Genomic DNA, 27,067 nt, shown 5'->3' on the forward strand with positions numbered 1-27,067 from the left:
TTTTGACCCGAATTTCATGGTCCACTGAACATAGAACATGATAGTGCGAAGTTCAGGTTAAAGTTTTTGGTCAAGGTAGGTTTTGATGAAGTTAAAGTTACATCAACTTGAAACTTAGTACACATGTTCCCTATGCTATATGATCTTTCTAATTTTAATTCCAAATTAAAGTTTTGACCCCAATTTCACGATTCACTGAACATAGAAAATGATAATGCGAATGGGCACATTCTTGTTCTTGTTTTCTCAAGAGGTTTGTGACAATTGTCCACAATTTCATGCTAGACGTCGTGGTGGCGAAATTTACTGCTGTTTTACTATCAAATGCCCCCCCCCCCAAAAAAAGCCTTGCAAGACGTAATAAGCTTCTTCTTTACCGGTAAGCTGCCACCGACAACTGGTTGACTATTCTGCCACATTTAGGAGTGAGCGCATACATAATTTTGAAATTTAATAAAAAAAAAAAAGAATGGGTGCAATTTAATATATATACAGGTGCAATTAAAAACATGTCATTTAAATCTAATGACGAAGTTGAGCCTTGAAAGATTCAGGCCTCGGGGCGGAGACAGTAGAGTTGGGCAAGGTGTTCCACTCTCTGATCGTTCTTGGATAGAACGACTCCTTCCGTACCGTTGTTTTACATGATGGTATTCTTAGTGCCTTTTCTTTGTTATTTCTGAAGGAGCGTTCATTCAATATTAGCTTACTGGATGTATCGACTTTGACAAAGTTGTTTTGAAGCTTATACATTATTATTAAGCGGCTATGTTTTCTTCTTTCTTGTAAGATGGGCCATTCAAGATGATCAAGCATGCTACTTACAGATGAGGTGTTGTGATATCTGTTAGAAACATACCTTGCTGCCCGTCTTTGCACCATGTACAATCTGTGGATGTTGTTTTGTTGGTATGGGTCCCATACTGCACTAGCATATATTCTAAAGTAGGCCTGACAAGGGACATATATGCTTTTTCTTCAATTGACTTGTTTGCGATGTTAACATTCCCTTTATAAGAAACTAATGGTGTTGTCAGCTTTGGAGCAGATGGAGCTTATATGTTTTCCCTATTTAAGATCTGATGAAATAGTGCATCCCAGGTATTTAGCTGATGTTACAGGTTCACGGTAATGGCCATGAAGTGTGTAATTATGCTTTGTTGGAGTTCGCTTCTTGGAGATGATGAGTACATTTCATTTGTCTGGATGGAACTTCATAAGCCATGTTGTTTCCCATACAGCCAGTTGGTCGAGGTCCTTTTGTAAGTTTGCGGCATCTGCATTGAATGAGATCGTGAGATAAGCAATAGTGTCAATAGAAAACAATCGTACGGTTGATTGAATCCCCTGGGGCATGTCGTTTATATAAAACAAAAGTATGCTAGGTCCCAGGACGGATCCTTGTGGTACGCCGGACTCTATAGGTATGGAGGTAGATGTTTCACCCTCTACAACTACTGACTGTATTCCATTACTGAGGAAGTTGTCTATCCACTGATTTGTTTTACCGGTTATCCCATAATGCTTCAGTTTGTGAATGTGAAGGCTATGACTAACCTTATCAAATGCCTTGGAGAAGTCCATTATGAGACAATCTGTTTGTTTCCCCAGATCCAAGTTTCTAGTTACATCATCGATGAATTCAATCAATTGTGATTCACATGATAATCCCCTTTGGAACCCATGTTGAAGTGGATACATGATCTTGTGTGTATCTGCATGAGACATGATATGGCTAGTTACGATGTGCTCCATTAGTGTACATGCAATGCAAGTGAGAGAGACTGGCCTATAATTTATCGGATCGTATGTCTTCCCTTTCTTGTACACTAGGCAGACATTTGCAGATTTCCAAATACTAGGCACTTCGCTTGTCTGATATGAGCAGCGGAATATTATTGTCAGGATTGATGCTATGTGTTCTGCAAGTTCCCTTTAAGACTCTTGGTGTTATATTGTCTGGCCCGGCTGCCTTATTTGGGTTAAGGTTATTTAGAAGTTTGTACACACCATTTTCTGTTATATTGATGTCTAACATTTGTTCAAACTTTCCAGGAATGTTACACTGTTCTCTGAATTTATTTTTCAGTTATGGTGGTTTTGTCTGAAAAGGCTTTCTGGAATTGGCCATTGAGTATGTCTGCTTTATCTGTTGGCTCTGAATGTAAAGTTCCATTTAATTTTAAAGGTGGTATTTTACTCCCATCTGACCTTTTGTGTTTAATAAAGGTCCAAAACCTTTTCATGCAGTTTGGTCTTTCTTGAGGTTTAATTAGGTCTGGTGGTGAAACTATACTGTCGATGTATTTCCAGTAAGCTTTCCTAATTTCTCTCTGTGTTCGACGCTTACGTTCTTTAAATTTGTCTCTATCTCCTTTATTACCAGATTTCTTCATTCTTTTGAACCATCTGTCTCTTTTTCGTATGAGACGCTTGATGTCAGATGTGATCCAGGGACTACCATCCTTTTTCCTAGCTGTCTTTTTCGGTGCATTATTTCCAATGCTCTCTTCTAGTTTGGTTTGGAAGTGTGTCCATAATTTGTTTACTCCTGCCTTTTGCTCATTCATTAGGGTGATATTTTGGTGTAATTTATTTAGATCTAGTTTCATATTCTCCCAATTTGCTTTTCTATATAACGGTATAATCCTTTGTTTTTGAATAGAATTCCTGGGGTTAAGATTAACTTCTGTGAAAACGATTTCATGGTCGGAGAGCTCAGGTAGGGTTTCAACTCTCATGAAGCTTTCCGGATGATTTGTTACAACAAGATCAAGAGTATTGAGTTCTCTGGTTGGTTTCGTCACAAGTTGTGCCATCCCATTATCATCCAATATATCAGCAAATTTTTCATGATTTGTTACACATTGGGTGTGCATCTTGATCTCTTTGGTAGTCCAGTCCCAGCTTGGTAGGTTGAAATCACCAGCTGATATTATGAATGTATTTCGTACTTTACTGGCTCTGTCGATGCTTATTCCATATTCTTAATATCCCTTTCGTTTGATGTTTTGGGGTTGTAGTAACTGGATAGATAGACAGTTTTATGCCCGACAATTTCAACCTTGCACCAGACAATTTAACAATTAGTTTGGAGTTCTGGTACTGATGAAGTGATGTATGCGTCATTAACGGCAATGAGTACTCCTCCTACACTCAAGTTTCTGTCATTTCTGTAAATATTATAACCATCTGAAAAGTATTGCGAGTCTTTTATTGATGAATCAAGCCAGGTTTTAGTTCCAAAAATTATATCTGGCTTTGTGCTTTCAATAAGATTAATCAGTTCGCCTTGTTTATTTCTTATTGACTAGAAGTTGACATTTAATACTTGAATAGTCTCAGGATTTGAATCTTCTTGCTCCTTTTTCTTTTGTGTTTTCCGCTGTGGTGTTGAAGTATGTAATGGTTTTATGATGCCAGATGTTGTACTGCTGATGGATGTTTTTGATAGAATGCTGAATTGATTTTACATAGGGAAATAGCTATTAAATATTTCACCATATATATATATATAGGGAAATAGCTATTAAATATTTCACCATATATATAGGGAAATAGCTATTAAAATTTCCTTATTAAATATTTCAACATATATATATATGGTGAAATATTTAATAGCTATTTCCCTATGTAAACGGACAAGAAGGATTAGTTCCAATATATATATGGTGAAATATTTAATAGCTAATTCCCTATGTAAACGGACAAGAAGGATTAGATCAAATATATATACATGGTGATATTTAATAGCTATTTCCCTATGTAAACGGGCAAGAAGGATTAGATCCAATATAGTGTGGCCGGTTTTAACATGTGAGCGATTAGCTTCCCCCTTTTTTTTACCTGGGACGGTTGTTTTCCTAAAAGTTGTAAGAACAAGACATGAATATTCAGAAGTTTCATAAGGGGGATGAGATGGGGAGGGCACTGCGTGACTTCCTTATAGAGATGGACGCTTCAGTACTGTCTCCCTCAATAAATCAACTAAAGTTTTCCAAACAAAGCAACCCCTTAGATTCTACCTCTGTAACTAATGCAAGGAAACATAACTATAGATGCACAGTAAAACATAATCGTATTTCACATTTATTTTTTTCTCTACATTCTTTAAAGGGGATTACTCAAAAAAGCGTATGACGTCTTGCAAGGCTTTTTTTTTTGGGGGGGGGGGGGGCAGGGCATTTGATAGTAAAACAGCAGTAATAAAATCAACGGTACCAATTTTGTTGCACCATGTCTCTTCAGTGATGCTCGTGGCCAATTTCGCCACCACGACGTCTAGCATGAAATTGATGGAAGTGGACAATTGTCACAAACCTCTTGAGAAAACAAGAACAAGAATGTGCCCATATTCTATATACTAGTAACGAAGTCTGTTTAAAAAATGGGAAACAACAAGTTTTATAATTTATTGCTTCCGATGCGCTTTTCTGGATTTACCTTCATCAGGAACGCTCAAAGCCAAACATTTGAAATCCGAAGATGTATAAGTACCGAAAATCGTTGAAGAGCTATATGTCAAAATACCAAAAATAAATAGCCAAATTCGTCTTGAGCCAACTTTGCCTGAGGGAGTTGAAACCTTAGTTTCATAATAATTTCAAAATTTATAAACAGACAATTTTAGTAAAGTTTGTTAAATCATGTCAGTACCGAAGCACTGACTACTGAGCTGATGATACCCTCGGGGGCTTATAGTCCACCAGCAGAGGTATCGACTCAGTGATGTAAAAAATGGAAAACAACACGTTTTATAATTTATTGCGTCCGAAGCGCTTTTCTGGATTTACCTTCATCAGGAACGCTCAAAGCCAAACATTTGAAATCCGAAGATGTATAAGTACCGAAAATCGTTGAAGAGCTATATGTCAAAATACCAAAAATAAATAGCCAAATTCGTCGAGCCAACTTTGCCTGAGGGAGTTGAAACCTTAGTTTCATAATAATAATAATAATGAAAACCTTCTTTCCTTTACGGGTAGACTTTATATACATAAATTAAGTGGTACAAGAAAAGCAAAATGAGTATGTTAAATTTGATGTATGCCTTTTTGTGATTCTTCGTTACATTTGTTGTTTTTATAGTGATATTAAGATGATAACACAATATTGACTGCTGTACCCCTATTTTTGACATTTTTACTCTTTGAGTATGTTTGTTTTGTTCATACATCGTTGACAATGTAATGGAATTTGATGCGACTGTCATACAAGTGAGAGGTTTAGCTAGTTATAAAACCAGGTTCAATCCACCATTTTCTACATTAGAAAATGCCTGTACCAAGTCAGGAATATGACAGTTGTTATCCATTCGTTTGATGTGTTTGGACTTTTGATTTTGCCTTTTGATTTTTGATTTTCCTTTTTGAATTTTCCTCGGAGTTCAGTATTTTTGTGTTTTTACTTTTTATGTTACTTCATTATAATCTATATCGCAACTTAATTGTTACTTCAAGCTACTACACCAATATAACTGACCAATGCAAAATGTTTCTTACAAAATCGTGCTACGAACCGCTGTCCTTAAATTAGATTAAACCTTGCTTTGATAAACGTCCAAATGTTATTGCATTTCTACATTACTTTGCAACTCATGTATCGTCGTATAAACTGTCGCATTTAATAATCAAGATGAAAGATCATTCAACAGATTAAGTATAATTGACCATCAAATCTTTGATGTAGTTGACCACGCCACATCTATGTTAAATTTGTGAAGTGTATAATACTCACACACATGTATGTATATAATATGTAGTTTCCATTTCTCGTTTCAGCATTTAATTGTTACACTTCTTAGTGACTGGATAGGTTAAACCAATGCCTTCCTAGAAAACTATGACACCAATGAACAACACCAGACTTTTTGCTGTTCCTACTAAAAAAAGTATGAATGGGTTCATTAGAAAAGGCATCAATTCTTTGGCTTTCCTGGTTGAAGGATTTGTTTTTACAACTCCAGTGTATACACAATTGTTACCATAGTATATAGTTGGTTGACCGTTATGGAATAACCGTTTCACAGATGATATCGGATATGTTTCTTACGTCGTAACTAAAACCCCCTCCCCTACATGAATGTTACTTACCGAATAAAGCTAGTAACCGGGTTTGTAATAACATGCGCAACCCGACGATGCCACTGTTGGACATGTGGAGCAGTATCTGTTTACCCTTCCGGAGCACCTGAGATCATCCCCAGTTTTTGGTTAGGGTACGTGTTGCTCAGACTTTCTTTGTTTTCTATGCTGTTTCTTGTGTATTTTAATTTGTATTTTTCATGCCATGGTGTTGTCAGTTTATTATCGATTTATGAGTTTGACTGTTCCTCTGGTATCTTTCGCCCCTCTTGAAGTCTTTAACTTAATTAGAGAATTTTGAAAAAATGATAGTTTTGCAATTTAAAATATGAATACAATAGAAGGCTGGTTAGAATGCAAACCATTCAACTTGCTAAATATCTAGCAAGTGCCACCAAATGGCCCGAGAACACAGTTATTTCGTAGTGCATTTCTTTAAGACAATAAATTCAAATAAAAAAATCGCACCTGCTCTTTCTCAAAAAGATTTTTACAGTGTAGTGAGACAAATAATATCAAAATTATAGAAACTTCTACCATCTCTAACTCAAAATATTGACAATTCTGTGCTAAGAGGGTGTAAAATTCAGTTTGACAGCTTCAGACGTGATAAAATTTGACCTTTTTGAACTGGACCAAATCACTACTTCAGAAAGATTCAGCATCCAAATTTTTTTGGACATGTAATTACATCCCCCTACTTAATATTTCATGCATTCAATATCAAGAAATAAATTGGGACAGTATATTAAATAAAACATGCAAGTTATACAATGTTTACACTAGGGACTAGACAACTAAAAACCATAGGACGAAAACTGTGTCCTTGGACCAAATATGCAGACATTTAAGACTGGAGGCAAACCATACACAATTACACAAGCTAACTGAACACCAGTTTGGTTTCACAATAAGTACTAGAATGTGTATAAAACTGCAATTTGATAAAACATAGATTGGTATACAAGCAATTAAAGCTTGTATGTATCCATGTAACAAAAGTAAGTGTTCACCGTACACCAGTGTTGTATGCAAGAATACCGTGAACTCAAAATGTCAAACAAATATGCAAACTTTTATGTTCCAAGGTGTATAGGATTATATGTTGGTATGCCGACTATCAAACCCATGAATTCCATTGTTTTACAAGAGTTTATTGAAAAGCGGGTTGGTATACAGGAATAAACCCCTGAGTGTTGCAGTTAAGAATTAGGAGCTTTCTTTCAATTCAATTGAAGGCTATATACATAAGTAATTCCTTTCATCCATGTAATTTGACCTTTGGTGGAGATACATTTCTTTCACAATCATACATATCTCCTTATTTTTTAAGGGAGGTATGCAAACATAAGTAAATAAGAAATGTTACTACTCAGTAAATGCTTAGCATTCAGGCATACAGAATTGCAAATACAAAAATGAATCCAGAATAAAATTTTAAAATCCATGCAGGCATACAAGTACCTGGCAGAAAAACATTCAAAATAAATAACAATTTCAGTCTACATATCCCAGGTTCGTATGCAGGCATACAGACCTTAACTATGCCAAAATAAATATATTAAAGGTTCTAAATACACCAGATTTGTATGCAGGAATACAGACCTGACAACTACGTATATACGCAGAAAGTGAGAGTTTAACATACACCAGGTCGGTATGCTAGCATACAGACCTGACAAATACTAGTATATGCATAGAGTGAGAGTTTAGCATACACCAGGTTGGTATGCAGGCATACAGACTTGACAATTACTAGTATATGCATAGAGTGAGAGTTTAACATACACCAGGTCGGTATGCTAGCATTACAGACCTGATAAATACTAGTTTATGCATAGAGTGAGAGCATACAAACCTGACAAAGGAGTAGGTCCGGTAAGGACCGATTTTGGCCTCAAATTTCAGGTTCATCTGACGAATGATTTTGACCACTTTTTAAACACTTCAGTGTCTATTTCATTTGAATCAATTAGTTTATGTGAAAGATTTTAACTGATCTAGTCATAAAAAATGCACTGACTCAAGCTTAAATATATCAAATATGCCGAAAAATGTCACTTTTCAGATGGTTTTTGTCAAAAATGAAAGTGGCCGCGTCCGTGTTCATCCTCAACCTTTATATATGTTATGTATTATCATAAAATACAACTTACATTTCAATATTAAGGATGAACACGAATGCGGCCAATTTCGTTTTACACGAAAACCGTGTGAAATTTAACTAAAATGATAGAATTGTGAAGATTTAAGTAATTTAGCATGACTTAATGGTGCTGGTACCCGATATATGTGCATTGTGTTGACAAAAACAGCCCATATTTATGTAGCAGAAGCATTTTACTGTCCAATAAATAACTAAAAGTTAACATTTTAACAATTTTGTAAAACTGCTATATTTTGGGGCCAAAAAGGGGTCTTACTGGACCTACTCCTTTTATTATTCACATAGAGTTCGGTTTTAGCATACACCAGGTTGGTATGCAGGCATACAAACCTGACAAATACAAGTAAGAGAAAAAAGACTAAATTTAGCATACTTTGTATTTAAACATCTGAAATAAAGATGAGTAAATGCTATGTTATGTATATATTTCAAAAATGGCATAAAAGTATAACAAAATTGCAATATTAGTATCTTTTTAAGGTTTATTTAAAACTTTTCCCTTGGTGTTAAAATAGTTCATTCTAGCATCCTATGAAAAAGGTTGATGATAAAATAATGAAATTTTGGATTCGCATTTACAAAGAAAGATCACAAATCTTGCCAAAAGATGACAGACAAATATTAATGCTATACAGTGACTTTTTAACGCGAAATATATCTATCATCCCAAAGGGTGTACAGCCTTTTCAAAAATTAGTTTAATGGCATATGAGAATTTCCAATTTTAGTTGAGAACGTGTTAAAGAGACTTAATAAAATTGAGAATGAAAATGGGGAATGATTTTATTATAAAATGCATACTGTGTCTGTAATCAACGCAATAAAAGCATATAACCTACATGTACTTTTTTCTTCTTGACAAAATTGACTACTATACAGAAGGCCTTTTAAATTTAAGAATGTAACATCTTATACGTATAGAAGTGAAAATATCTAATCCGAATTTTGTCTAGGAATGAGCAATTAGTTTTAACGGTACACGTAAAGTGTTGTTTTTTCTATGTTCAGGTGTAGTAATACTGGACAAAGATTTTTTGTGGATTTGGAATGCAATATTAGACAGTTTTCACAGTGACCCACGAGAAAACATTGTTGATTTATTCAAATGACCATAATGTAACACCTCGTTCATTTACGATGCAAGTTTCCTAAATGTTGAAAATTGGATGTAAGAAACGAATGATTAATTTTGAAAACCATTGTTGAAAATTGAAAACGAATGTTAAAAACTAATTTAAAATGTTGGAAACGAAGGTTGAATGTTGAAAATTGGATGTGAGAAACGAATGATGAATTTTGAAAACCATTGTTTAAAATTGAAAATAGAATGTTGAAAACTAATTTTTAAATGTTAGAAACGAAGGATGAATGTAGAAAATTTGATATTTTAAACGAATTTTGAGTTATGAAAAACCATTGTTGTAAATTGAAAATAAAATGTTGAATGTTGAAAATTGAATGTTGAAACGAATGTTGAATTTTCAAAAACATTGTTGAAAATTTAATATAAAATGTTGAAAACTAATTTTAAATGTTGGAAATGAAGGTTGAATGTTGAAAATTGGATGTAAAAGTAACAAATGTTGAATTTTGAAAACCATTGTTGAAAATTGAAAACGAATGTTAAAAACTTATTGAAAATGTTGGAAACGAAGGTTGAATGTTGAAAATTGAATGTGTAAAACGAATGTTGAGTTTTGAAAAACCAGTTTTGAAAATTGAAAATCGAAGATTCAAAACTAAGTTATGGTGAAAGTTGAAAATTGAATGTTGAAAACTTATTTTAAATGTTGGAAACGAAGATTGAATGTTGAAAATTGGATGTAAAAGAAACGAATGTTGAGTTTTGAAAACCATTGTTGAAAATTGAAAACGAATGTTAAAAACTAATTAAAAAAATGTTGGAAACGAAGGTTGAATGTTGAAAATTGGATGTAAAAGAAACGAATCTTGAGTTTTGAAAACCATTGTTGAAAATTGAAAACAGAATGTTCAAAAACTGATTTTTTAATATTGGAAACGAATATTGAATGTTGAAAATCAAATGTTAAAAACAAATGTTGAGTTTTGAACAAGTTTTGAAAAATTAAAATGTTGAAAACGAATGTTGAATATTGATTGTTGAAACGAATGTTGAAATTTGAAAACGAATGTTGAAAACTAATTTGAAATGCTGGAAACGAAGTGAATGTTGAAAACTAATTTAAAATGCTGGAAACGAATTATATGTTGAAAATTGGATGTAAGAAACGAATGATGAATTTTAAAAACCATTGTTGAAAATTGAAAATAGAATGTTGAAAATTGGATGTAAACAAATGTTGCGTTTTTAAAACCATTGTTGAAAATTGAAAATAGAATGATGAAAACTAATTTTAAATGTTGGAAACGAAGATTGAATTTTTAAATGTAACAAACGAAGATTGAAAGTTGAAATTTTGATGTTAAAAACGAATTTTGAGTTATGAAGAAAATGAAGGTTGAATGTTGAAAATTGGATGTTAAAGAAACAAATGTTGAATTTTGAAAACTATTGTTGAAAATTGAAAACGAATGTTAAAAACTAATTGAAAATGTTGGAAACGAAGGTTGAATGTTGAAATTAAATAGTTGAGTTTTGAAAGCCATTGTTGAAAATTGAAAATCGAATGTTGAAAACTAATTTTTAATATTGGAAACCAAATGTGTCGAATGTTAAAAACGAATGTTGAGTTTTGAAAACCATTTTTCAAAATTGAAAATCGTGCGTTCAAAACTAAATTTGAATGTTAGAAACGAATGTTGAATGTTGAAAACGAGTGTCGAATTTTGAAAACTATTGTTTTAAATTGAAAATCGAATGTTGAATGTTGAAACAAATGTTGAATTTTGAAAACCATTGTTGAAAATTGAAAACGAATGTTAAAAACTAATTGAAAATGTTGGAAACGAAGGTTGAATATTGAAAATTTAATGTTAAAAACGAATGTTGTGTTTTGAAAACCATTGTTGAAAATTGAAAATCTAATGTTGAAAACTAATTTTTAATATTGGAAACCAAATGTGTTGAATGTTAAAAACGAATGTTGAGTTTTGAAAACCATTTTTCAAATTGAAAATCGTGCGTTCAAAACTTATTTTAAATGTTATAAACGAATGTTGAATGTTGAAAACGAATATCGAATTTTGAAAACCATTGTTATCAATTGAAAATCGAATGTTGATGTTAAAAATGAAATGTTGAAACAAATGTTGAATTTTGAAAACCATTGTTGAAAATTGAAAACGAATGTTAAAAACTAATTGAAAATGTTGGAAACGAAGGTTGAATGTTGAAAATTTGTAATGCAGCTTGATATTTTGTTTGATATTTTCGTTATCAACTCTCTCAATGAACCCTCGCTTTTCCTGCTAATCAATTATTTCTCCGTATTTTAAAAGTAATTTTGGTTTCTTTTGTACACTCTCAGTCCTTCTGAAAGCAACAGCTTTGTTTGTTCTGCTTTCCACGGGAGTTTGGCTATATACCTGTTGTTATTGAAAGATATTGCTGTTTCTTCGTACATTTTCTGAAATTCGTCGTTTTCAGTATTTCCGGTCTTATCTTCAACTTCAAGCGATTCAATCTCCCAGAATTTCTCTAGGTTTAATTCCTCTGTCTTGTGTGATACGATAACATTTAGAATAGAGCTCCTACTTGTAGTACATGTACTTGCCATTGTGGGTCCTGATAGGAGGTATCCAAGCCTGGATTCAACGGCGGTTGTTCCTTCGCCTCTAATAATGTCATCTCCAACTATACTCCAATAATAAATTGCTCCGATTAGTATTTCAATTTCGAGCATGTCATCGTCCGATACAGGATGTGGTAATTTTAGTCCTCGTTAGTGTCTCATGTTAGTAACGGATTTCACGTGAATTAGTAGTGGCATAGCAATTTCAGGAATAATTAGCACGTTTAGTGGTATATTTTCGCCTTCATCTGTTTGAATATAAACTGTTGCGGATTTCATGTTGCTTACTTATCTATTTTGTTCTCCGAAACCGGAAAGGTGCACTACTTCGTTTCCGCTTGAAACTAAATCCAACTTCTCTGCAAGAGTCTCTGTTATGAAGGACCTCTGCGCACCTTCATCTGACAAAATATTTTCTTCTGTACTTTGTTTTCTCGAACTAACAGTAGCGACGGCTGTCTTAAACAATACATTTGTAGTTCTTTGTGTTAGGGACGAATGTTATACCGTATTTTCGGTTTCATGGGTTGGTAGTTTGCTCGATTCCTCAGATTTCTCATATTTACTACATATGCTAGTGTGATGACGTTTGTTACAATTTCGGCAGTTACTTTTTGATTTACAATCAGCTAGTTTGTGGTGACCTAGGCAGTTGAAACACAGTCGTTCACTCTTGACTATATTCATCCGCGCGTTAGCGGTTGTGACTTTAGTGCAGTTGACGGGTGTGTGTCCGATTTCGTGACAAAATGCGCATTGCTTTGTGTTTATCTTTTTATCCGAATACGACCTTTCGTCCTTGTTGAATGATGATTTTGTACGTGATTTTGCGTTGGTCAAGAATGTAGCGGTAGCGAGTGGGCTTTCTACTTTTTCCGGTAATTTGCCGGCTTCCATAATATTAAGTTCTTCGAGAAGCGCTTTGCGTAAATCATGTAGTGTCCAGTTTGTGGATCTGTGTTCTCGTGCTAAATGTTGACGTATCTCTGCGGGTAATTTATTTAGAATTACAGGGACTAGAAGTGATCCATACGTATCGTCTGTCTGACCGAGTGACTCGAGACCTCTTACATACGTTTCTGTTTTATCATAGTAGTTACGGAGACTAGTAATTGTATTAATTGGAGTCTGTAAATGAAGTAAGGCCTGCGTGTAGGTTTGGACGATTTTATGAGTTTGCCCGTATCTTTCCTTTAGTAATGAAATTACTTTGTCGTAATTTGTGTTCGTCATGAAAAAACCTGCTATAAGCTTCGCTTTGTAGAAGGGACTTTATGTAGTTGAATTTTTGTGCATCACTCAGTGTACGATTCGTGTGGATCGCGGTTTCATATGAGTCCCAAAACGATTGCCAGTCTAGTATATCTCCGGTAAATAAAGACGGATGTCAAGTTGGTTCAATATTCAACATTCAACATTCAACATTCAATTTTTTTATTTTTTTTTATTTTTTTTCTCGCATCCATTTTCAACATTCAACATTCGATTTCAACATTCAACATTCGATTTCAATATTCAACATTCAACATTCAAATTTTTTTTTTTCTATTTTTTTCTTATATCCATTTTCAACATTCAACATTCGATTTCAACATTCAACATTCGATTTCAATATTCAACATTCAACATTCAACATTCAATTTTTTTTTATTTTTTTTTTTTTTTTTTTTTTTCTCGTATCCATTTTCAACATTCAACATTCGATTTCAACATTCAACATTCGATTTCAACATTCAACATTCGATTTCAATATTCAACATTCAACATTCAAACCTTTTTTTTTTTTTTTTTCTTATATCCATTTTCAACATTCAACATCCGATTTCAACATTCAACATTCGATTTCAACATTCAACATTCGATTTCAATATTCAACATTCAACATTCAACATTCAACATTCAAATTTTTTTTTTTTTTTTTTTTTTTTTTTTTTCTCGTCTCCATTTTCAACATTCAACATTCGATTTCAACATTCAACATTCGATTTCAATATTCAACATTCAACATTCAAATTTTTCTTTTTTTTTTTTTTTCTCATATCCATTTTCAACATTCAACATTCGATTTCAACATTCAACATTCGATTTCAATCATTCAAATTTCTTTTTTTTTTTTTTTTTTTTTTTTTCTCGTATCCATTTTCAACATTCAACATTCGATTTCAACATTCAACATTCGATTTCAATATTCAACATTCAACATTCAATTTTTTTTTTCTCGTATCCATTTTCAACATTCAACATTCGATTTCAACATTCAACATTCAACATTCAAATTCAATATTCAACATTCAACATTCAAATTCAATATTCAACATTCAACATTCAATTTTTTTTAATTTTTTTTCTCGTTTCCATTTTCAACATTCAACATTCGTTTTCAACATTCGTTTTCAACATTCGATTTTCAACTTTCAACATTCGATTTCAACATTCAACATTCGTTTTCAACATTCAACATTCGTTTTCAACATTCAACATTCGTTTTCAACATTCAACATTCGTTTTCAACATTCAACATTCGTTTTCAACATTCGATTTTCAACTTTCAACATTCGATTTCAACATTCAACATTCGTTTTCAACATTCGTTTTCAACATTCGATTTTCAACTTTCAACATTTGATTTCAACCTTCAACATTCGATTTCAACATTCAACATTCGTTTTCAACATTCAATTTTCAACTTTCAACATTCGATTTCAACCTTCAACATTTGTATTCAACATTCAACATTCGTTTTCAACATTCAATTTTCAACTTTCAACATTCGATTTCAACATTCAACATTCGTTTACAACATTCAACATTCGTTTTCAACATTCAACATTCGTTTTCAACATTCGATTTTCAACTTTCAACATTCGATTTCAACATTCAACATTCGTTTTCAACATTCGTTTTCAACATTCGATTTAAACATTCGATTTTCAACTTTCAACATTCGATTTCAACATTCAACATTCGTTTTCAACATTCGATTTTCAACTTTCAACATTTGATTTCAACCTTCAACATTCGATTTCAACATTCAACATTCGTTTTCAACATTCAACATTTTTGTCAACATTCGATTTTCAACTTTCAACATTCGATTTCAACCTTCAACATTCGATTTCAACATTCAACATTCGTTTTCAACATTAAACATTCGTTTTCAACATTCGATTTTCAACTTTCAACATTCGTTTTCAACCTTCAACATTCGTTTTCAACATTCAACATACGTTTTCAACATTCAACATTCGTTTTCAACATTCGATTTTCAACTTTCAACATTAGATTTCAACATTCGATTTTCAACTTTCAACATTCGATTTCAACCTTCAACATTCGATTTCAACATTCAACATTCGTTTTCAACATTCGATTTTCAATTTTCAACATTCGATTTCAACCTTCAACATTCGTTTTCAACATTCAACATACGTTTTCAGCATTCAACATTCGTTTTTTACATTCGATTTTCAACTTTCAACATTAGATTTCAACATTCAACATTCGTTTTCAACATTCAACATTGGTTTTCAACATTCGATTCTCAACTTTCAACACTCGAGTTCAACATTCAACATTCGTTTTCAACATTCAACATTCGTTTTCAACATTCAACATTCGTTTTCAACATTCAACATTCGTTTTCAACATTAAACTTTCAACATTCCATTTTAAACATTCAATATTCGTTTTCAACATTCATATTCAACATTCGATTTTCACCTTTCAACATTCGTTTTCAACATTCAACATTTGTTTTCAACATTCGATTATCAAAAACATAAAACAAAAAACGAGAATGTTTTCATTGTTCGTTTTTGGTTTCTCGAAAACCAAAAATGAAAAACAAGTGTTTTTGTTTTTTTTATTTTTCTATAACCTAAAAGGATAACGAAAGTGTTTTCAATTTTTGTTATTCACTTAACTTAATTTTAAAGAGCATGATGTTCTTCCAATGTAGGGCAATGTAAACACTCCAGTTTAAGTAAACATAATGTAGAGGAAATAAACCGCATGACTTCTGAATTGAAATACGGTAATAAAGTAATCAAAGACTTTCAAATTACCTTGTTTATACCTTTGATAAATAATAAATTATCAGTTTTTGAATATTAAACGAATCACAAATTTAAATTGTACAATATAATATTACGATACATAAAGATGGTACAAATAAATAGATTTGTTTCAACATGACACTTATAAGGGAGGTAATTACTTTTTAAAACTGACGAGAAAACTAGCCTGGTCGTTAAAGTATACATGCACAGCGGTTGTCAGATCAAATGTCTTTAACAATCTGGAATCGGGAGCGTGAACTTTACTTTTAAGTTTAGAAAGGTCGATCTAAGATTATTAGAATTGATGACCAACGTCCATCTGCCAGTATTTTCAGTACCGTGAACATCGAGGACGATAATGTGTTTTTCTTGATAGATTGATTAAAAAACAAATTTCAAACCTGGACAAGCATTCAATTAATTTGGAATTCGGAGCCTATAGGGTTTTTGTTTTGCTTGTTTGTGAAGGCTATATATATATGGTGACCTGAACTAGAGGGCGTTGATGGGGAATTATGTATCCCTTGACACCATTTGCGAGTATGGTCTTGAGGAAACGATGATAGTCCGTCGGACGGGGACGATAAATGGCTGGCCCCTGTTAAGAGAGAGCAATATCTCTTGCACGTTAAAGACACCCTTGTAGATTTCGAAAAAGAGTAGGCTAATGCCGCTACAAGGCAGCACTCGCACCCGCAAAGTGGAAAGGGATTAATATAAGTTCCCAATCCACTATAAATAAATATGTTTAAACTAAAAATTATGTAATTGAGAATAGTTGACAAAAAATATAAATAATAGAGACAATGGACCAAGAAATAAATAAAAAAAAAGCTAGAATAATGGTGTTAAAATAAAAAGAGAAGAGAACAATTGTCAAAAAGTATAGAGAAAAGAGAAAAATGGCCTAAAATATCAAAGAATACAGAAATTAAGAACCCTTAATCCAGACCATCACACTAGTTGCCTTAATCAATGTAAGTTTGTCTCTGGGAGATTTGTATTAGTTATCATACCATTTCTCTTTATTTCGATGTCAATTAATTAAGATACGAGCTTTCATTATTTGCCAACATATTACATATCACATTATAACAAAAAAAATATTATTTTTTTGCAAACTACCATAAATTTGCGGGTAATTGTTTTTCATAAAACCACATTGGAGGCCACTTTTTTTTCAAGTGGACTTCAGCTAACCACCCTACCTTACCATTACCGAAAATATGATCAAACACATTTCAACGGCCATACTTTTGTCCGCACAATGTGTAAATCGAATGAAAATCGAATGAAAAAAAATCAAGGTTGCAAAAATTGTCCGCACTATGCTTGACAGCAGAGGTTTACAGTAGAACAAATCCAGGGTGTTGTTCTGCTTAGTTTTTTTCTTCTAAAGTAGGTCTCAACTTGAGGTCGAATACCCAACCCAACCCTTACCGGATAGTTGATAAAAGCAATTCTGCGGCAATACTTTTATCTGCACTAGGCGAAAACGTAAGCTATAGATATAGGGCCTACTTGATCAGAATTAAAAATTTGGGTATAGCTAGGATTATTTTTTTTAATCCAAATAATAATTTTCTTGTCCACCATACTTTGAATACAAAATATAAACCTTTGGTCTAGTCATAATTAAGCGAATCCACTAGTTCCGGGGTAGAATGTTTTGTAAAATCAGTTTTGTGTGGCCTAAACAAGTTAAAAGCAAGAGTGCAACTTTCTTTTCTTCTAATGCAGAACAATTATTACTGTTCATGAACTATTTTACAGGATGCCGAGAATATGGAATTTCCAAAAGCTTTGTATTTCACAGAACATCATTTAAAAATAATCATAACTATTTACAATTCTATAAACACACACAATTGTTGACTCTTTAAAATGTAAAGCGTGCTGCACGTTGTATAATACTAGTATATTGAAAGCGGTTTCTATTGCCTGTATATGACTAATGAACCATAAATGAAATTTAAAAAAAAATCATTAAATGGTGTCTTTTTTTGAAGTACGTTTGAGTCTTATGCAAAATTTATGCTTATATATATTTGAAAGCTGGATGCTGCCGACGGGCTGCTTGAGCCTAGTCTTACAAACTCCGCATTTTCATTACAGCCGATTGCATTGAATGTGAAGACAAAGGTAATATCATTTGTTACCTTTCTTGTTAAACCGTGAAGTCATTTTTAGGTAAGGTATACTACCCTTGTGTGGAATTAGCCTAGTCCTACAGACAGTTTGATTGGTTATATGTCGAACCAGTCTACTCTTAATGGAGGGTAGTTTACCTAACCTAATATTGACTTCACCATACAGCTAGCAAGCAATTTGACCAAGAATACCACATTTGCCTACACACTCACTGAATCGGCTGTAAAGTCTTTACACTACATGTTGCAACACCTTGCAAAATTATTGGGCTACAATAAATGTTTGGAAAATTGGGTCAATAGGCTTTCCCAAAGGGTTTTATGCAGAACATTTCCTGGAAATCTATAATGGTAGTTTGTAAAAACAATGTCGAATTCAAATGTCAAAGAAGTTACATACATTAAAAAAGGTTGAGTTTTTTTGTTTTTTTTTAATTTAATTCTAAGGCAAAAGTAAATGTAGAGTTTTATTGGTCAAATGATCAGGACTTTTGTTTGTAGTACAATGAGCAAATCAATCAATCAATCAATCAATCAATCAATCAATCAATCAATCAATCAATCAATCAATCAATCAATCAATTATTCAATTAATACAACTGAGAATGAAAACACCATAAAATAACTAACAAAGGTCAGAGTCTCCTGACTTGGGACAGGCGCAAAAATTGAGGCGGGGTTAAACATACTTTGTGAGATCTAAATCCTCCTACTATAGAACTATACAACTATAGCTAGCCAATGTAGAATAAACAAACACACAGCAATTGCACAGAAACACTCAGTTTAAAAGAAATCCTAGTCCGATGTCGGAAAAGGTACCAACAAAAAAACTACGCAAAATGAAACTGATTAATAAATTAAACTACTAGCAGTAACTGATATGCCAGCTGAAGACCCCAAGTAAACCGATCAAAAGATTATATAGATATAAGAAGGTGTGTTATGAGTGCCAATGAGACAACTCTCCATCCAAGTCACAATTTGTAATATGGAATATGTGTGCCTGAAGGAGGATAATAAACATATATAAAGATATATTGCCACTACTTCTGCAATATAGTATTAATCAATAAATATGTAAAAGAAAGTGTATGCATGCCAATTAAAAAAGAATGGGGCAGCAAACTTAGCAGTCCTTTCAATACCAATCAAACACTGTAAAAACATTTTTGAATATTGTTCTCATTGGTATAAATAGTAATTTTGTTATCTGTAACTTAAAACCATATTAGATATTATTGTTTTACACATCAAAATACTACAATGTGTTGTTACCTATGCTTTGGCATTGCATAAGGTCGTGTTTTTCATTTATTGTTAATAACGTCTTTATACTAAATCCACTGGATTTGGATTTGCTCTGATTGACATTTTTGTCTTAGATTTAATTTATGATTTTTGTATTAATTTGTTTTTATTGGCCTTGAACTAGCTGTCAGTAACTGCGATTACTCTCGGGTCTGTACTTTTTTGTCCCTTTTACAGCAGATGACCGTGAAGTCATTCCGGTGTATTGTTGCGAGAGAGCTTTCCTTTACGTAACTTGCGTGTTGGACTTGTAACCGATCTATAATCTATAAATTCGTGGAAACCAGAGCTCACACCGTGTTGGTTGTTAGTTGATGACTATATGGTAAGCTCAGGATGTTTTTTTAAATATTGCATACGGTGACTTGGTGATGTCTTCATTCCATGCATTGTCCCATTACTTTATATAGACAGCTTATCAGTCAACCTGATCTATCAAAGTAGTTCTACTGGCCTTTTGTAAAGTAAGACGAGAAACTAGATATAAACTAACTTAGATTGGTATATACATGTACATGTATATTTAATATACTCATATAAATTCAAGTCAAATTTATATTCTAAAACAACATAAAAATAAAAAAGTGTAAAAAAAAAATCGCTTTTAATATATTTTGTTTGTGAGTGGGCATGTTTAAAGGCATGTTTTCTGGTCTGGGTTAAGAATAAACTATTGGCTATGATTATGTGTTTTATTATGATATTTTTGGGACAAAATAGCGTTGCTTTAGGCTACTCGTATAATGGTCTCAAAGTGGGGGTTTTCGTTTCTGTATTCCGTAATACTTAAACCATAGTTTTACTTCAGGCCATTTTTGTCGAGCCTTCGACTTTAGTCGAAAAAGCGAGACATAACGATATTACATTCCGTCGGCGTCTGCGTCGGTGTCATCGGCGTCCACAAATATTCACTCTGTGGTTAAAGTTTTTGAAATTTTAATTACTTTCTTAAACTAAACTGGATTTCTACCAAACTTGGACAGAAGCTTTTTTATATTCATAAAATAGTATGCAGAAGTAAATTTTGTAAAAGTAAAATTCCATTTTTTCCGTATTTTACTTATAAATGGACTTAGTTTTTCTGCCAGGAAACATTACATTCACTCTGTGGTTAAAGTGTTTGAAATTTAAAAAAATTCTTAAACTATACTGTACCAAACTTGGACATAAGTTTGTTTTTGATCATAAAATAGTATCCAGAAGTAAATTTTGGAAAAATAAAATTCCATTTTTTTCATATTTTACTTTTAAATGGACTTAGTTTTTCTGCCAGGAAACATTACATTCACTCTGTGGTTAAAGTTTTTGAAATTTTAATAAATTTCTTAAACTATACTGTACCAAACTTGGACAGAAGTTTGTTTATGATCATAAGATAGTATCCAGAAGTAAATTTTGGAAAAATAAAATTCCATTTTTTTCATATTTTACTTTTAAAAAGGACTTAGTTTTTCTGCCAGGAACCATTACATTCACTCTGTCGTTAAAGTTTTGAAATTTTATTTACTTTCTTAAACTATTTTGGACCTGTACCAAGCTTGGACAGAAGCTTGTTTATGATCAAAAGCTAGAACAAAATGTATTGTATCTAAAAGAATATTTTGTTAAAATTTTGTACCTGTGTATATGTATTTTACTTATAAATGAACTTAGTTTTTCTTCCTTATTATATTACGGACAGTCTGCAGTTAAGGTTTTTAGAACATTCTGTATTTTTACCAAACGTGAACAGAAGCTTCTTAGAATCATGAGATAGTATCAAGAGGAATATTTTTATTGATTTTATTCCTCTTTCGTTGAGCCTGCGATTAACAGCACATGTAGGTTAGACACTGGGTTCCGCGAAACCCTTAAGCATTTTTTCTCTATATACTCTTTAATGTTGTGAGCCATTTTTCTCTATTCTTTATACTTTTTGCCAGTTAACTTATTCTCTTTATATTTGAACACCTCATTGTTCTATTTTATTTATTTTTGTTCCATTGTCTCTAATATTCAACCCCGCTATTCTCTATTCCTTAAACGCCATCCACACCTTCTATATAGCCTTCACAAATGAGCAAGATTCATATTTAATAGGCTCCGAATGGAAAAAACAATTGAAAGCTACGTACTCGGGGTTTCAAATGTGAACTTGCAGAAATAATTATGGCCCTGCAACGAAGTTGTCGGTGCTTTATAGTTTTACCCTAGTCCGTGATTCTGTCATCCCGTCATTCCGCAATAAACCATTATACGGCCTTTTTTCTAAACGCTTTCAGATATTGGGATGATTTAGGTATGTTAAAACATGCGGAAGAATATTTCAAAGAACGTTTTGCGACAATATCGGCAAGGACCGGTAGCCCTGTAATTGTTTTTTCGGGAAAATAAATACGCGGAACCGGACCATTTATACCCATTATAAAAAGTTAAGTATTTTTCTTATGGATCCAGAGTTTTGAATTGAGATCCACAAAGTCTGGCTAAATCTCTTTTAGTTTATCCATATATATATTTCAAATTCAAAAATTAAATATAAGTGCACATTTCTCTATCTATGTGTATGTATATTTCATCTATTAATATGTAAATGCTTATATATGCATTAATAAACTGCAGTCAAATCTCTAAGGTGCTTATCATATTCTTGCAATTGTGTAAGAAATATAATTATATACATAAATATCTTGGTAATTGGTTGCTCTGTGTACATGGGAGAAAAATACCCTTACTAGTATATCTAATAGTTTAAACATATTTTATTTGCGTAAATGTGCAAAAGGGATGAGACACAAGTTAATCAAACTTATAAAGTCTATATATCTAATCAGTTGGGGGTTGCACTTCATTTTCGTGCAGCTCAAAACACCATATCTGTTTTAAGGGGAATAATCCTTACAGAAATTAATTGTCTCCCATATTACTTTCTATTCCATGTGCATGCAATAACTGTTCAGTGTCCTATTGACATGTATTTCATTTTATTATTTCATTGTTAAACAAATCATTGTAATCATTGTATGAAAAAACCCACAAGGGTCCACAATTGGATTAATAAAGTATTCTTATTCTTAAAAAAAAAATAGGCACAAAGGTAAGTGCACCGGAACACGAACTCAAAAGGTTCCTAGTTCGATTCCAATTCCAAAAGAACATTTTCAATCCACTACAAATTAATATGTTTAAACTAACCATAGCCATACACTTGACTATGTGGATAACAAGTTTTTTTTTCTTTATCCTATAAATGTCTTGTGATAAAAAGTCTTACAGTGTATCTATATATTTTACTCCGAGACCAGAATTTATAAAAATAAATTAAACAAATCTTGCGCTTTAGATTTAGAGAGGGTCCGAAAGAAACTTTCCGAATGAAAGATTTTGCGCCATTTTCCAATTCTATCTCTACCGGGTAACCCTCGTCAAAAATGTAGGTATGCTTTAATAATAATAGAGGATAGTCACTGTTATTTCTAATCATCTTAGATCATCTCCAAACTTAAAACTGAAGATCACGCACCCTTATTGTTTAGATTGAAAAAGACTGTTGTATATGATCCGTCGACATAATCTCCGATTAAATAAAAAAATTTGATCCATTAATCAATCTCTGACCTGTGAATTTATACTTTAAGTTTAACGGGCTATATTTCTTGTCGGTTTAAAAAATGAAATTACCTCCCTTGTTAGTGTCATGTTGTATTAATCTATTTTTTTGTACCATCTTCATGTATTATTATATTGTACAATTTAAATTTGTGATCTGTTTCATATCTAAATGTAACAATTTAATCTTTATCAAAGATATAAACAATGTAATTTGAAAGTCTTTGATTACTTTATCACCGTAGTTCAAAACAAATGATGAATCTTAAAATTGATTGTTGAACGACATATTAAGTAGAGTGAAGTCGAAAATACAATATTAAATTATTTAATAATGAAAACTAATCACGAATGATGGAATATTCAAATCAAATGCTCAAATCCTAAAAACGAATGTTGAATGTATGTTGAAAACGAATGTTGAAAGTTGAAAATTGAATGTTGAAATCGTATGTTGAATGTTGAATGTTGTAAATCAATACGAGAAAAAAAAATTGAATGTTGAATGTTGAATGTTGAATATTGAAATCGAATGTTGAATGTTGAAATCGAATGTTGAAAGTTGAAAATCGAATGTTGAAAACGAATGTTGAATGTTGAAAACGAATGTTGAATGTTGAAATCGAATGTTGAAAGTTGAAAATCGAATGTTAAAAACGAATGTTGAATGTTGAAAACGAATGTTGAATGTTGAAATCGAATGTTGAATGTTGAAATAGAATGTTGAAAGTTGAAAATCGAATGTTGAATGTTGAAATCGAATGTTGAAAACGAATGTTGAATATTGAAAACGAATGTTGAATGTTGAAAATCGAATATTGAAAACGAATGTTGAATGTTGAAAACGAATGTTGAATGTTGAAAATCGAATGTTGAATGTTGAAAATCGAATGTTGAAAACGAATGTTGAATGTTGAAAACGAATGTTGAATGTTGAAATCGAATGTTGAAAGTTGAAAATCGAATGTTGAAATCGAATGTTGAATATTGAAATCGAATGTTGAATGTTGAAATCGAATGTTGAAAGTGAAAATCGAATGTTGAAAACGAATGTTGAATGTTGAAAATCGAATGTTGATAACGAATGTTGAATGTTGAAAACGAATGTTGAATGTTGAAAATCGAATGTTGAATGTTGAAAATCGAATGTTGAAAACGAATGTTCAATGTTGAAAACGAATGTTGAATGTTGAAATCGAATGTTGAATGTTGAAATCGAATGTTGAAAGTTGAAAATCGAATGTTGAAAACGAATGTTGAATGTTGAAAACGAATGTTGAATGTTGAAAACGAATGTTGAATGTTGTAAACGAATGTTGAATGTTAAAATCGAATGTTGAAAACGAATGTTGAATGTTGAATACACATGTTGAATGTTGAAATCGAATGTTGAAAGTTGAAAATCGAATGTTGAAAACGAATGTTGAATGTTGAAATCGAATGTTGAAGGTTGAAATCAAATGTTGAAAGTTGAAAATCGAATGTTAAAAACGAATGTTGAAAACGAATGTTGAATGTTGAAATCGAATGTTGAAAGTTGAAAATCGAATGTTGAAAACGAATGTTGAATGTTGAAAACGAATGTTGAATGTTGAAAACGAATGTTGAATGTTGAAAACGAATGTTGAATGTTGAAATCGAATGTTGAAAGTTGAAAATCGAATGTTGAAAACGAATGTTGAATGTTGAAAATGGAAACGAGAAAAAAAATTAAAAAAAATTGAATGTTGAATGTTGAATGTTGAATGTTGAATGTTGAAATCGAATGTTGAATGTTGAAAATGGATACGAGAAAAAAAAAATTGAATGTTGAATGTTGAATATTGAAATCGAATGTTGAATGTTGAAATCGAATGTTGAATGTTGAAAATGGATACGAGAAAAAAAAAAAAAAAAAAAAAAAAAAATTTGAATGTTGAATGTTGAATATTGAAATCGAATGTTGAATGTTGAAATCGAATGTTGAATGTTGAAAATAGAGATGTGAAAAAAAATTAAAAAAAAAAAAAAAAAAAATTGAATGTTGAATGTTGAATGTTGAATATTGAAATCGAATGTTGAATGTTGAAATCGAATGTTGAATGTTGAAATCGAATGTTGAATGTTGAAAATGGATACGAGAAAAAAAAGAAAAAATAAAAAAATTTGAATGTTGAATGTTGAATGTTGAATATTGAAATCGAATGTTGAATGTTGAATGTTGAAAATGGATACGAGAAAAAAAAAAAAATAAAAAAAAAATTGAATGTTGAATGTTGAATGTTGAATATTGAACCAACTTGACATCCGTTAAATAAAGGTAAGTTTAACTTTAGTAGCTTGTGATACTCGCTGTTTGCGCTAGACGATGAACGTGAATTTGAGCTATGCGTATACTGTTGGTTTGCTGATGTTGAAGGTTGACTATTAATGTGGATGGAACTGATTGTATAAAACTATCTGCATGAGGGTTCAAATTCGATGAAATTGGTTCATTTGCGGGTAAACTATGATTTTGAACTGACTTTGCTTATTTTGTAATTTGCCGTAATTTATATTCTAAATTGAACATGTACTCATCTGATTCCAGTATTTCCACTGCTACATCTTCATCTGAAGTTTGCTCCAAGATCTTCTCGTTGATGTTCTCTAAGGTTCTTTTCTTCTGAGTGACTACTTCTAATAATGTTGAAATTTCCTCGTAATCTGCTTCGGAACTTTGTTGAATTTCTTCAAATTTCTTCAGGAGTTTCGTTACTGCACCTTTGTGTCCTGCTCGTACAACTTTCATCTTCGTATCCATTTTCCATCTTGGTTACGGCACCATAATATCATGAAGTGGGTGATAGACGTTTTGACTATTTGATAGATGTATAAGAAAAGCCTAGTAATACGTCAATGAGACTTGACGTTACATAAAGCGCGGTACATAGTAAACGACGAGTGTGCGATATTTACGATACCCCTTTTATCCTTGGTTGGGACCCCCCCCCTTTTAAAATGGCTGGATCTGCCTCTGAGTTGTGCTGTAAATTAAATCAGTTGTATTTTATGGTTGACATATTTATGTATATACATTTGTACAATGATCGTTGGCTTTTGAACGCATTGATTACCTATTTATATTTCTATTGTTGGTAATTTCAAGCTTCCTAAAACAGTTTAACACAACATGAATGCAAGCTTGTGTCCTCTTCTCATCGATTATTGTGCTTTTAAGAATGCATTATGGCGTCATAATTTCATTTGAAAAGGCATGCAAAGTACAAATTCTAATGACATATGAAAACATATGATCTGACCATATACATGTACTTGTATGAGGGTAGTAATGGGGTACCTTATTGGAGTACTCTTGCCAAATGAAGATAACGGTATTTTTTAGACACGACGATAAAATGTACACTTCTTTTCAGACGATAAATAAATCAGCTGAATTTGACAAATCACGCTATCTGTTTTCCAAAAATAACAGTTATGATAATTATTTGAGACATATGTCAAATCACCTTCAGGATATTTTGACTAATCACAGTGAGTTAAATTTAAACTAATTTCAAGCTAACGGTAGCCAAGAATCACTGTTTGACACCGGACATTACCACCCTCATGTATATGTACATGTTATCAGCTGTTCTACGTATAAACCAGTGAGCCGCAATGTACTTAATGGTGAGTGAGTGTAGCCAATGAGCTTATGTGATTGTGTCATCAGTGGGGCATAAATTAAGGGATCTATATAAAAAGAAAACCTGATTAAAATAAAATGTATCTGTTTATCATTCTGCCTCACAACATAGATTTTTAGCTTATCTACAAATGAATATCATAAAATATTTGCCAGTTTTTAAGAACATTTTTAGCAAGTGAGCCCAGCTTACGAGCTAAAATGAATCAAAGTGTGCTCAGTCAGAGTTGGTGATATTTTAAGGTATCTTTACAAAGAAAACCAGCAAATCTCAGTGGTGGATCCAGAACTTTTTATAAAGGGGTGGGGCTCTGACTGACCAGAGGGTTG

The 27,067-nt window shown here is 32.3% G+C and overlaps 1 long non-coding RNA gene across 1 annotated transcript in view; it reads right to left on the reverse strand.

The window, feature by feature from the left end:
* Positions 1–5,744: 5,744 nt before the first annotated feature.
* LOC134723424 (uncharacterized) overlaps positions 5,745–27,067 on the reverse strand; it is a 54,054-nt gene continuing 32,731 nt past the window's right edge. The window contains exon 3 of the long non-coding RNA XR_010108053.1: positions 5,745–5,881. This is a non-coding gene — a long non-coding RNA (uncharacterized LOC134723424). The remainder of the gene's footprint in view (positions 5,882–27,067) is intronic.

Source organism: Mytilus trossulus, chromosome 6 (assembly GCF_036588685.1).
Source record: "Mytilus trossulus isolate FHL-02 chromosome 6, PNRI_Mtr1.1.1.hap1, whole genome shotgun sequence".
Classification (NCBI taxonomy): domain Eukaryota; kingdom Metazoa; phylum Mollusca; class Bivalvia; order Mytilida; family Mytilidae; genus Mytilus; species Mytilus trossulus.